The sequence below is a fragment of the Equus caballus genome, chromosome 11 (genome assembly GCF_041296265.1).
Source record: "Equus caballus isolate H_3958 breed thoroughbred chromosome 11, TB-T2T, whole genome shotgun sequence".
In the NCBI taxonomy this organism is placed as follows: Eukaryota; Metazoa; Chordata; class Mammalia; order Perissodactyla; family Equidae; genus Equus; species Equus caballus.
The window spans coordinates 41,927,352-41,939,666 of record NC_091694.1 but is presented as its reverse complement, the minus strand read 5'-3'; the positions used below and the strand labels follow the sequence as shown (position 1 = coordinate 41,939,666).

At 53.3% G+C, this 12,315-nt stretch overlaps 1 pseudogene; it reads right to left on the bottom strand.

Moving 5' to 3' along the window:
- Positions 1–553: 553 nt before the first annotated feature.
- On the bottom strand, positions 554–8,690 carry LOC100071956 (galectin-5-like; annotated as a pseudogene).
- Positions 8,691–12,315: the final 3,625 nt, after the last annotated feature.

Here is a 12,315-nt window from a genome sequence, read left to right as displayed (position 1 = left end):
TCCCCCAATTCCAGAGACTCCAAAATGTCTCCAAACACATTTAACAAACCACAACCAGCCCATACGTGTACCCACAAGCCATTTTCCTTCCTTCTTTGAAGGACACTAGGAAAGGGGACAGCCCCCTGCTGAGAAGTCTCCTGTCAGTTGGTGGAAACCAGCAGGGTGTCATCAGGGAACTTTCCTGGAGCAGGGGAAGGGCTGGTGCAGGTGCAGGAGAGGCTGAAGCTGGGAGACAGGGAGGGGCCGAGGAGACCGCCTCCCCTGGGGAGTGAAGAGCTGCTGGCCTGGGACTGACTGGAGCTGACTGGGCTGGGGATGCAGCTGAGAGGCAGACGGGGTGTGGGCCTGGGTCGGGTGCTTGGGAAGGCCGAGCACCCTCCCTTTCTGCCGAGGGGACTGAACCTGGGGCTGCAGCCTGTGTGGACCACCCCTCTCCTCTGAGGGAAGGATTTGGGCAGCTGGAGCCCCAGGTCCTGGCCCGACCGAGGAAGGCGGTCCCAGCCAGCTGCCCTCGGCACTCCAGGCTGGCTGCAGCCTCATCAGGGCCACACAAGGGCGTGGTCTCTCCAGGAAAGAGACCCTCGGCAGGCTGGGGAGGGCTGGGGCTGGGGCAGGGACGGGGAAGGTGGAGGTGATGAGCAGATCCAGACAGCAACGTGCCCCAGCCCTCGAGCCCAGGCCAGGGGTCCCGCCTATGTCTGCACAGGGGTCAGCTGGATGTCACCTCCCACTTCCAGGATGTTGTTGAAGGGCAGGTTCTTCAGGAGGTGGTGGTAGTCACACAGGTGCTGACCATCCACGACCACCCCGAGGCAGTGGGCTTCACAGGTGATCCACTCCTGGACAGAGAGGCTACAACATTTGCCCTCCTCTTGGAAAGTCCTCAGAACTCAATGCAGGCCCGTGCCTCCCTCCCTCCCTCCTGCCTTCCTCATACCTTAAACGAGCAGGCCCCACACCTGCCTTCTAGCCGCTCTGAAGGATTCATTCTTCACTCAACACGCCCTGGGCTCTCCTGCCCCTATGCTTTCGCATATTCTGTTTCTACCGCCCAGAATGCCCTTCCTCCTGTGCTCCCCTCTCTGCTCACCTTTCCCACACATATGACGGCTCATCACCCTTCAGGATTCTCCCTCCTCCCTCCAGGAAGGAGAGCCTTCCCCACCTCCTGACTCCCTCCTAGTTGAGTCAGGAGCCCCTTCAGGCCATGTCCCCACCCTATCCTCATTCTCCAACTGGACCCTGAACCTCCAGAGCAGGAATGCTGGCTTGTCAGTCCATGTCCCTAGTACCCGGCTCACAGGAGGGCTCTGTGCCTGCACTCCTGCAGCGGCAGCCTCCTAACCTGTCTTTTCCACCCCAAACTTTCTCCAGGAGGCCCTCGGAGCACATCTGTTAAAATGTCATCATCCCCATCTCAATAGCTGACACTTGTACACTTATTGCTCACCAGGCACTGTCCTAACAATGTCATAGATGTGATTTCATTTCATACTTACATCTCATGTGATTGATGTTATTATTAGCCCCTTCATAGAGGAAACTGAGACACAGAGCCGTTAAGTATCTTGCTCACAGTCACACAGCTATTTGGAAATCAAAGCATATCGCCCTCTGGCTTGAAACACACCAACACACTGTATTAAAATCCAAACTCCTTTCCATAGCCCTCACAGCCCACATCAGTCATTTCAACCCTGGGTGAAAAGCATGAGGGCGTATTTAAAGATAGAGAGGCCCAGGGCCACCCCCTCACTGGCTTAGGCAGGCCCAGGTGCTGATTTTCCTTCTTTAAGCTCCCATGGGTTTGACTGTGTGGTTGGGGCTGAAGACACCTGCTCTGTGTGAGCCGGGCCTCAGCCACCCCACCCACACCTCTCTGTCCTCACCGTCCACCTGGGAGCCCCAGTCCCCTGGTCCCAGACAGGCCATGCCCAGGACTCCGCCTCTGCAGTAACAGCGGCTCCCTCTGCTCCCAGCCCCAACGCACCTGTAGATCTTTGCCAGGTGGCTCATTCTGCCATTGGGGTCTCAAGGGCACGGTGGCCTCCTGGGAGAGCTGTCCAGTCTAAGGCAGCATGGTCCCTGCCCCGGGGCTCACTCTATCCCTCTAGTCTGTTTTGCTTTCTGCAGAGCACCTGTTCTTATCTGCAAGGGTCTGTCCATTTGTTTGTTTCCTGGTTCCTCTGCCCCCAAAACTGCAGACTCAGTGGGGCAGGACCTTGTCTGTCTGTCCCATGCTGTACACCCAGCACCTGGGGTGCTTCCTGCACAAAGTGGGTCTGATAGAATAGCTGAAATGATTGTTGAATGAATGAGTGAGTGCGTGAATAAAGGAATGACACCTTATTCTTGGGTTCCATCTGTCACTTATCAGCTGTATGACCTCATTCAAGTAACCCACACTTGTTCAGTGTGCTTCCTCATCTGTACACAGCAGAACCCAGCACCTTCCCTCTATGGGACAGAATAGTTAAATAACAGCAACAATTTGCCGAATGCTTTCTCTTCTGCTGGGCCCAGCCTTCACGCCAGAGGCATCAGCTCCCATCTCATTCAAGGGGCCAGAGATTCCCCTACCCCTGCTCTTTTGCACCGTGAGAGCCCCTCTGCACTGCGGGCTGGGGCAGCTTACCGAGAAGCTCTGGCGTCCGGTGAAGGGCATTTTTCCAGACAGGCTTTTCTCCACATGTCCCCAAGAGCTGTTGATCTACGTGTGGCAGACCACGATGTTCTCTTTGAAAAGGGATTTCAGGTGGAAGGCGATGTCACTCCCAGAGCGCAGGTTGATGTGGAACCTGGGGGTGGGCAGCTCACATGGACCTCCTCTGACCACTGAGCTCTAGGTCCCTGACCCTCCCCAGCCCGCCCAGAGCCAGGGCGATGGCCAGAATGACCCTGGGCTGTCTCTCCTGCCCGAGAGCCTACTTACCACTGAGCACTGGGCAGGACTGTTCCCAAGATGACGGTGCTCTTGGAGGGGTACAGGCCACCTGGGATGTTGGTGAAGAAAAGCATCGGCTGTTGGCAGGAGAGGACCAGGTCTGCCAGCGGCAGGCAGAGCAGCCGCCACGGGAGGGGCAGCCTGTGCCAATTTTCATGAATTTGGATGGTCAACTGAGTTTGACAACTGTGCCTGTGAGCAATGTATTTTCAAGAAAGAACTCATGACATCTTTACTTGGTTCAATAAATGCCAGATGAAAACTTCCCAGCCTCCCTCAAATGAATGGGCTTAAACTCTCACAAAAAGAACTTTGGTGGGACACAAATGGACACTAGGACCGAAAAGGGAAGGCCACTTACTATGCCCATGGTGAAGGGACGATTTTAAAAGTGAAGCTCCTCTCAAGAGTCTTCTCGTTTACTTGGGTGTTTTTAGGAACCTCAACTCACTAGAGGACTGCTTTCCTGTTGTCACTGCCCCTCGCCTCCCACCCTGCCCAATGCAGACAAAACCTCCGCCCCCTCCTGGGAACACAATTACGTAGACTGGGTTGGGATAGGCCATAGGAGGGAAGGCGGGATTCTGTTGAAAAGAGACCAGGAACTTCAGTGGGGGGGGAAACACACACGGCCCCACACAGTCTAAAGGGGATGCTCCAATGTGACACTGAGGTTGTGAGGCCTCAGACCTTGGATTCTCCATCACTTCCTCCTCATGTCAGCCTTGGCGGGATGTCCTGTCATGTTCCCAGACCCCATCACAGTCACCTGCCCCTCCACCCAGGGCAGCCCCCCTGACTCCAGGCCTCCCGTGTGACGTGCACTGGCAGGAGGAGGAGCAGCAGCTCCATCCTGTGAGCAGCAGTGACACCCTGGGGCTCGTCCTCGGGATGCAGGGCCTCCTCTCCAGCTGTTGGACCACTGCACTCCCTGCTCAGTGACAGAAGGACCTGCCTCTGGGGCCAGTGGGTCAGTCCAGCCTATTGCAGAATCCGCTGTCCCCAGGAGAGTTTCACTGCCTGTCTCCTGAGCAGAGGGCTCAGCCCCCCATGGCCTTGTTAAACTGCTTTCACCCTGACTCTGGGACTAGAGAATTCAGCCCTAGGGAAGAGGGGATGCTGTGGTGCTCTGAGCTGACGAGAGCTTTCAGACTCACCAGCGACATCTGTGGAGGGCCATGTAGCTCCTAGTCAATGATTGTTTGCTTCTGGAAGAAAGAAACCTGGGTTTTAACCGGCCCTCTCCAGCATGGAGACCACCACCTGCCCCAAGAGGGCAGAACCTAGCAAAGTGCTCTGACGTCAGCTGATCATAAGCAGGTAACTATCGCTGTGATGAGAGCCCCAAAATTGGAGGATAGGGTTTTTTTTTCTCTCAGGGGATGAGGGAGGGGCAAAGATTTCCTCTGGAGAAGAAATATGGCTGCACTGTGGCCTCTGGTCCACCTTTCTTCTCAGTGGAGCTTCTCCAGCACAGCCTCGCTAGGCAGGGGGGTGGAAGGTGGGGCCTCGGCCTTCTGTGGCTGCCCACAGTGGCAGAAGACTGAGCCAAGACGTGAGTTGTTGATGTTTTCCAATTCATCAGTGTCCACTTCCCGCTCCCACCCCCCTCCCCGCATCACCACCCCAGCCAGGCGGATGCTCAGGAGGTCGCCCCACCTTGCTATGGGGCCCCAATGCCTGGCACTGCCTCCTCCTTTTAACCCACAGGAAGAACCAAAATGAAGAGGCTCTGAAGACAGAGCAAGAGACTGGAAATGGAGCAGGGTTGCCTGGCCTGATCCCTGGAGACTGAAGGGATGAGGAAATCAAAATGGCGGTTAACATTGGTGCCACACAAGGGTGAGACCATGGCAGAAATGTGGTCAGAAATGCCCCCCTGACTCACCCTCCCCTCCTTCCTGCTTCCATCAGCCTTCCTGAGCCTGTGGTCTGCATCTGCCCACCCTCGCAGTTTCACTGTACTTAAGAAGTGGGCGGGGCCCGGGTTGGAGGAGGGGAGCATCCCCATTGGTGCCTCCAGAGGGAGAGGAGGACCTGTCTGATGTAGACCAGCCAGCTTCCCTCAGCTGCCGTTGCTTCCAGGGCCATATTTCATCCAGAAGGCGCAGACTAGCGTTTACTGAGGTTCTGTCGTGTGCCAGGCTCAGGCTCCAGTGCTCTCCGAGGGAGGCAAGCTTAGCTCCTGTTTTGCTAGTGAGGCAACCAGGCTCAGAAGGGTTAAGCAACTTGCCCAAGCTCGCCCAGGGAGCAAGTGATAAAGTCCCAAATGGTGCCCAGTTCTGTCTGGTTGTGTCCACCCATCCTGTCCCTGTCCTCCTCAGTCCAGGGCCCAAGGGGGACTGCCCTGCAAGGGCTCCCTGGAGCCCCACCAGATCTGCAGTCAGTGTGGCTGGAGGCAGGTGCCCGAGCTGGACTGCCCTGGGCCACAGGAAAGCTGGGTGGACAGACACCCCTTCCCCCGCCCCCACTGCTGTGAGCCAAAGGAGGGGTTGGACTCTGCTCCCCTTCCTGTCCTGGACCCTGTCCTCCCCTCCAGCTGACTGATCTTCTTGCCCTGACTGGTTTCCTCTTCTACTACCCATGCAAACCACATTCCACATTCAATTACCTGGTGCCTCCTGCGTGCCCGGCACTGTGCAGAGTGCTGGGGATACACACTGAACAAGCCACAGTCCCAGCCTGCAAGGCTCAGGGGCCGAGGGAAGAAGTGGGTGGAGTGACAGGGAGAGACACGTAAGCACAGTTATACCAGGACGTGGTGACTGGCACAGCACAGAGATATACAATATCCATGGGGACATGGGTGAAGGGGTTGGGGCGGGGCATTCAGCGATCCCCCAGGCAGGGAAGATGTCCCCGAGGAGCAAGATATAAGCAGAGCATTGAAGGGCCCTTAGGGCTTGGCTGTGTGTGAGATGGCAAATGGTGCTTTCAGGCCCGGGACAGCATGTGCAAAACTCTGGTGGCCAGAGAGAGCATCAAGTGAGCAGTGGAGGCTGCGTGAGCTTCATGGGGGAGGACTGAGGTCATTAGGTACACTGGGGCAAGACTGGGCAGGATGCTGCACGTCCTGCTGGGGAGGCTGCCTCTGTTTAGAAGGATGTGGGTCCTTCAGGATTTTCAGCTGGGAGAGGATGTGACCAGATTTGCTTATAACGAAGGTCACTGCCACAGTGGGTGGGGGTGAGGGGAGTGGGGAACTAGACCACGGTCCTCGTGATGTGGGGTCAGGGGGCCTGGACCAAGGCAGTGGCTTCGGGAGGGAGAGGCGTTGGTGCCCTGGAGAGAGATTAAGGGAGGGAGGGAAGAACCAGGACGACTCCCGGGTCCCAGCTCTTCGTGCCTGGTGGAGGGAAACAGGGAATCTTTGGCGGGGCCTTAGGCCCTGGCTGGCCTGCTGGCTGGAACCAACCTCTGGGACCCTCTGTCCTTCCTGCTAACTGCTCTGCTTCCCAGACTCTCTGTGTTTGACTCACTTGTGGTTTGCGCCCCTATGGGAAATGAGCAGCCTGGGAGAACTGCCTCGTGGAGAAGGCAGGCAGGATAGGACTGCATGAGTGTTCTGTTAAAACAAGAGGCACCATGGGGTGAAGAGAAGTGTTAATGAAGCCAAGGAAGAGCTGAAAGGCTGGGACGGGGGCCAGACGGAGAGAGCCAGGCAGGCGGCGGGCGGGAGGGTGTTCACGACCACGTGGAGGGGCTGCAGGGATGATTAGGCTCCTGTAGGTGACAGCAGGATGGTCCTCTCTCTCTCTACACGCTTTCTCTTTCTCTCTCTCTCTGCTCCTCTCTCACTCTCTAGCCTCCTTTCTCCTCTCTCTCTTTCTCCACCTCTCTCTCCATATCTCGCTCTCTCTCTCCATTTCTCTCCATCTCTCTCTCCATCTCTATTTCTCTCCCTCTCCCTCTTTCTGTCTCCATCTCTCTCTCTCCCCCCCATTTCTCTCTCTTTCCATCTCTCTCTCTCTGCCTCTCTCTCTCCCTCTCTCTCCATCTATCTCTCTCTCCATCTGCCTCTGTCACTCCATCTCTCTCTCACTCTCCCTCTCTCTCCCACTACCCCTGTAGGGTAGACAGTTGGGTAGGTAGGAATATGAGAGATGAGGACCAAAGAGAGATGAGCTCGTATTTACCAAGGGCCTCTGCATGTTGTCCCCATCTCAGGGTATCTCAATACCAAAAGTGGAAACAACAGCTCCAGTCCAGCCTTCTGAGCCCTGCAGAAATGTGGGCCCAGCATACCCAGTCCTCCCAGTTTTCACAAAAGGCCAGAAATCAAGGTTTCCATGTGATATTTCCTGACATTCTTTAAAAAACTGTGGTAAAATACACATGAAGCATACCATCGTAACCATTTTTAAGTTTGCAGTTCAGTGGCACTAAGTACGTTCACGTTGTTGTGTAAATACCACCACCATCCAGCTCGAGAACTTTCTCATCCTGCAAAACTTTTCCTGACCTTTTAAATGTTGGCAACATGTTCAAAAAATTTTTTCAACACAGTTATGGTCAAACAGACCCTAGTGTGGGCCCACACCGGCAATTTTGGAACCTCTGACACATGCCGCCTCGTGAACTCGCACAATAACCGGTGGGGCAGCAGCGACTGTGCCCTTCCACAGATGAGGAAACTGAGGCTGCCAGAGGCCAAGTCGCTTGTCTAAGATCCCACAGCCAATGAGGATGGCAGAGCTACAATCTGAGCTGCATTTGTTACCGGCCCAAACGAGGGCTCCTTCTTGGGGGTTACATCTTGCTGCACCAGAAGTAGTCATTTGATAAAGCAGAGTTTTTATTTGCAGCATGCAGCAAAGAAAAATCAAGACCATAGGGAATAATTCCACAAGGTTATGGCCCCCCGAGGTGGGTAATGGGGAGGGGGGTAGCTTTACTTGGGGTGGGGAATGAATCCTCAAAGGGGAAGATTCGTCATTGCATGTACGGGTGGGCATGAGCTTACACACACGTAGATTGAAATCATGTTTTTACAGACATTACATGACGTAAAAATGGCTGCTTCACCCCTCCCAGAGGAGGGGAATCTGTGATGTTAATGAGAGCAGGTTACTTTAGTAGAACTCTCTGCCCAACTTCACAGTGTCAGTCTTGGTTGCGGTCTGGGCTGGTCTGGGCCAGTTCAGAGCCACTGGGACCAGGGTGCTTATTGCTTAGAGCTTCTTCCTGGAACATAGCAGAAAACCACATAATCTCAAGACCCCAAGGTGTTAGGTAATGGAACAACTGCACCTCGCAAGAAGACAAGAGAATTACGTCAAACATAAAAGTTAGATGTTTAAGCAGGGCTGAGAAGCAGGTTAGGGTCCACAGCTGGTGACACATTCAGTTCGCTTCCCAAGTCTGGGTTCTTTCTAGAACCGCACAGCCTCCCAACCAGAGCAGAAATAAAGAGTGACAGAGGAGTCGCCTAGGAGTCTGGGAGACTGAGGCAGGTGTTCTGGACAGAGACAGCAACACAAGAAGGATGGGACACGGGAGCTGGAAGTGTGTCCCCAGAGTCACCTGGATTTGAGGTCACACAACAGGGCCTAGGCACAGCTAGACTGAGCACTGCCCCCAGCCCCTGAGACAGGTGCCAGGTGGACCATCTGACCTGAGGGCTGATGTAGGACAGCTGCACAGTGCTGGTGACAGAGAGGGTGTCCACAAGTTGGAAGGGCCCACAGTGCAGGTACTGCACAAAGTGTCTCCTGTTCACCATCACCTGCCAAGATGAGCGCATGTTCCAAGAGAGCGGTATACAGCCAGGAAGGGGAGCACACCTGAGCCTCCAGGTCCCCTGCTTCTAGAAATTGAGACCTGTGTCTGTCTTTCACATCCGTCCCCTGTGGGTTGGGGGCACCGGCCTGCAGAGCTGTGCCAGTTGGAGGAACATGCGTGGGATCAAAAGGGCGTCCACACTCAATCTCCACTTGACTCTCATTGTTGGTTTTTTAGTTCTTATGGTTGCTTGTCTATTGCAGTAGCTTCGTGTGTCTACTCATAGCTCACCTGGTGACAAATAAAAATGGCAAGTAATAGGATATATTGGAGTATATGAGGAAGCCATTTTGTGTAAACCTAATTCAGCCAGACCTTGTCTTTCCAAAAGGGCCTGACCGAGGCCAGGCCGTTGAGCATGCATTGTATATCTGCTTTAGAGATTACCTATGGCAAGAACAAAGGCCCTTGAGATAAAGGTGCAACTTCCCTCCCCCTCCCAACGTTGGCGTCTCCTTAAGGATTAAGTATCTTTCCTTAGGTTAGAAACTGATTGCTGTGCTCAACTGTGACCGCCCAGCTTGAGACTATAGACTTGCCTCCTGCTATGCCCACCAAGATAGCAGACCCACTACCTGCTGTGTCCATCAAGTGCTGTGCCGACAGGGCAATCTTGTGACTATTGCGGGAGGGACATTCCAATCATATGTGAAACACCCTCTTTGAGGGTATATAACCACCCTGTGTACCCCCACTTCTTTGGAGTGCTCTGTTCCTTTGTGGAAAGACTCTCCCGGGTTATAATCCTAAGATTTGAGCTCAGAATAAACTCACCCAAATTTTCATTTATAGATTGGTTATGGATTATTTTCATCGACACTGGGTGTTATTTAAATGCGCCCAAAATGTTCATAGGGAACAGAGGAGAGGTGACCTCAGGTTGCACATGGAGGGGATGAGAGCAACCACCTTCAGAGAGAAATGCAGACACAGATATACTCACCCCACCCATCTTCACAAGCCCAGAGACCCGGCTCTCCTGGCAAAAGCAATTGGTTATGCCTTGCCAAACTAAGCCATTCACAGAACCTGGAGAAATGCTGCAATAATGTTGTCAGAAAACCAATGTTCCAAGGGACCTGGAAGGACCAATGGCTACAGCAGAGGAATGGAATGAACTCTGCCTTAGAAAACACAGGAGGCCAAAAACCCCAGGTGACTTATCTAGTTTTTATTACCTGAGTAAAAGAAGCACAGGTGCCCCTGTAGATGCAGGTGAAGGTGTGTAAGGAGCCTGCAGCCATCAGTAACACCCCTAAAGGAAATGGTCCTGTCATCTGTCTACGGTGTTGCTTAGCCAGATCTCAATGGGCGTGACTATTTCAAGGCTCTTCCCCAGGCCTGTTAGCGCTGAGGGGACGGGCAGCTGGAGGGAGGTGAGGAGAGCTCCTGCTCACCTGGAAACATGAGCTCAGCACCAGGAAGCTGAGCTCAAAAGGACTCCCTTCTGAAAGGGCAGGTGCATCTTGCTCTCCTCCAGCCCTGAGCACCCTTTCTCCTTTGCGTTAAAGACCACACACCCGCCCTCTTCAACCCAAGGGTGGAAGTGGAAGTGATGGCCCTGCTATGAGTGCCCCTACCTTAAACCCAGCATATATGGGGTTAAAATCCAAAGCACCCGTCCACTTTTCCTGCTTCTCTAGGCTTCATTCATCTGTAAATAGTGGTTTTTGAAACTTTATATCCTTGACCTTCAGGAGGCAAATAGAATTTTGAAACTGTTAGAGTCCAGGTGGCCTCGTGCTATACCTTTTGGCTACTTAGAGGCCCTTCCAAGTTCTATTACAAGGAAACTGATATCCAGAGAATATCAGGAAGCTGAAGTTTCCCAGACCCCAAATGCTTGGCTTCCTGGTACCGGAATCCACCACTGGTCAGAGAGGCAAACTACCAAGCGCGGGCAGCAGAGGTTTCCCTTCTCTCGCCATCGTTTTCCCTGCAAGCAGCCTCACGAGGCCAAAGGCAGGCCAGTGGGAAAGTGCCAACCAGCAGGACCACAGGCTGCCCCGCCCTAGAAGAAGCCACACTCCTTTAAAGCTGCCAGCCTCCCACCTTTCCAGGAGAGAATTAAGGGTGACTCTCCTCTGCCAGGTTCCGGCACCAGAAATACAGCCCCTTTCCTTGCCATCAGCCTGGCCTTCCCCTTTTTATCTGTCCTCTCTTGATGGCAGGTGAAGAACCTGTGTTTGTGTCCAGTAACAGAAGGGAATGTCACTGTCACTGTGGCCAGCCTGAAAGTCCACAGCAAACCTAGGAGAGGGAAATCAGAGAGTCGCCTGTAGCCTGGTTTCTGTCAATGGAAGGAACAGGGCGAGAGACACCTTTGATTGGCATCTGTCTGGAAACTAGCACACAGCCTGCCATCCTTAGTTGGTTGCCATCCTTTCTGTTCCCCTAATTAGCACTTTATTGTTCTGCATTTATTGTCTTTTGTATTTATCATTTGATTTTCTACAAATATGTAAAAAGTAGCTAAAGAACAGGATTGATGCTAGCAACAGGAAGCATAGGTCTAGGAAACTAATTACAAATTTGTGTCAAAGACGGAAGTTGGGAAACGTGTCTAGAAGAGTCTTCAGCACCAGCTGAACACTGGTTGGAGGCCGGCACACGTCTGCTCAATTGGGAAAGACGAGAACAAAATTAAAGCACAGGTGAAATTGTTGAGACTATGCCTACAAAGACAGGGTCTGAAAGGACACATACTAAAAAATAAAATAAAAATGAAATGAAATAAAGTGAAAGAGGAGGCATAGAATAAATATGGGCTCTCTGGGCTTGAGAACTTTCATCAAAGTACATTTGATGGCAAGTTTAAATATTTGAACATCAGCCGAATGAGAGTTCTGAAGTAGATGAGGTCAGTTACGGGAAACAGAGGAAGGGATACTTTGCCCCTCTGGGTCATGGTGTGCAGAGTTCAACCCTGTAACATGATCACCTGCCTCTGGGCTTTCCTGCTTCTCTCCTTAGGCTGCGAGCTCCCATCATCCCTATGTCTACGGAGAATCTATGTTAATGGTACCCGCACGCTATTGGCAGATGGCAGTGGTGCCTCTCAGTGTTGGCAGGGGCCGGGCCCTCCTCATCCGGCATCTCCAGGTGCAGGCAGCTCAGAGGGTGCTGGGTGAACCATCCTGAGCTGACAGGCGCCATGCTTTGGTAAGGGGCGAGGCTGCAGAGAAACCACAGTTCCAGGTACCTGGTTCCGCTGGAGGGTAAAATGGTTCCATGGACAGTGAACTGAAGTCCCTCCTGGAGGCCCCCTTGGGTTTTCCCACAGAAGGGGGTGACCTGCAGAGAAAAGACAGATTCTCCTTCGAAGCCTCCAGAAGGAAACAGCCTTGCTGACACTTTCAGTTTAGATTTCTGACCTCCAGAAGTGAAAGAACAAATTTGCATTATGTTAAGCCTGGCCAACCAGGCTGCAGTGGAATTATGACCAGTGTGTGCATGAGTGTGTGTGTGTGTGACAGTATGTGCAAGGGAGGGATCTCAGCTGGCAACGACACTCACTTTTGCTCTGTATGGCGCAGGAGGGTGGTTTTTGCACTGGTTTTCTGGTCCCACAGGCCTGGGCTCGCCTC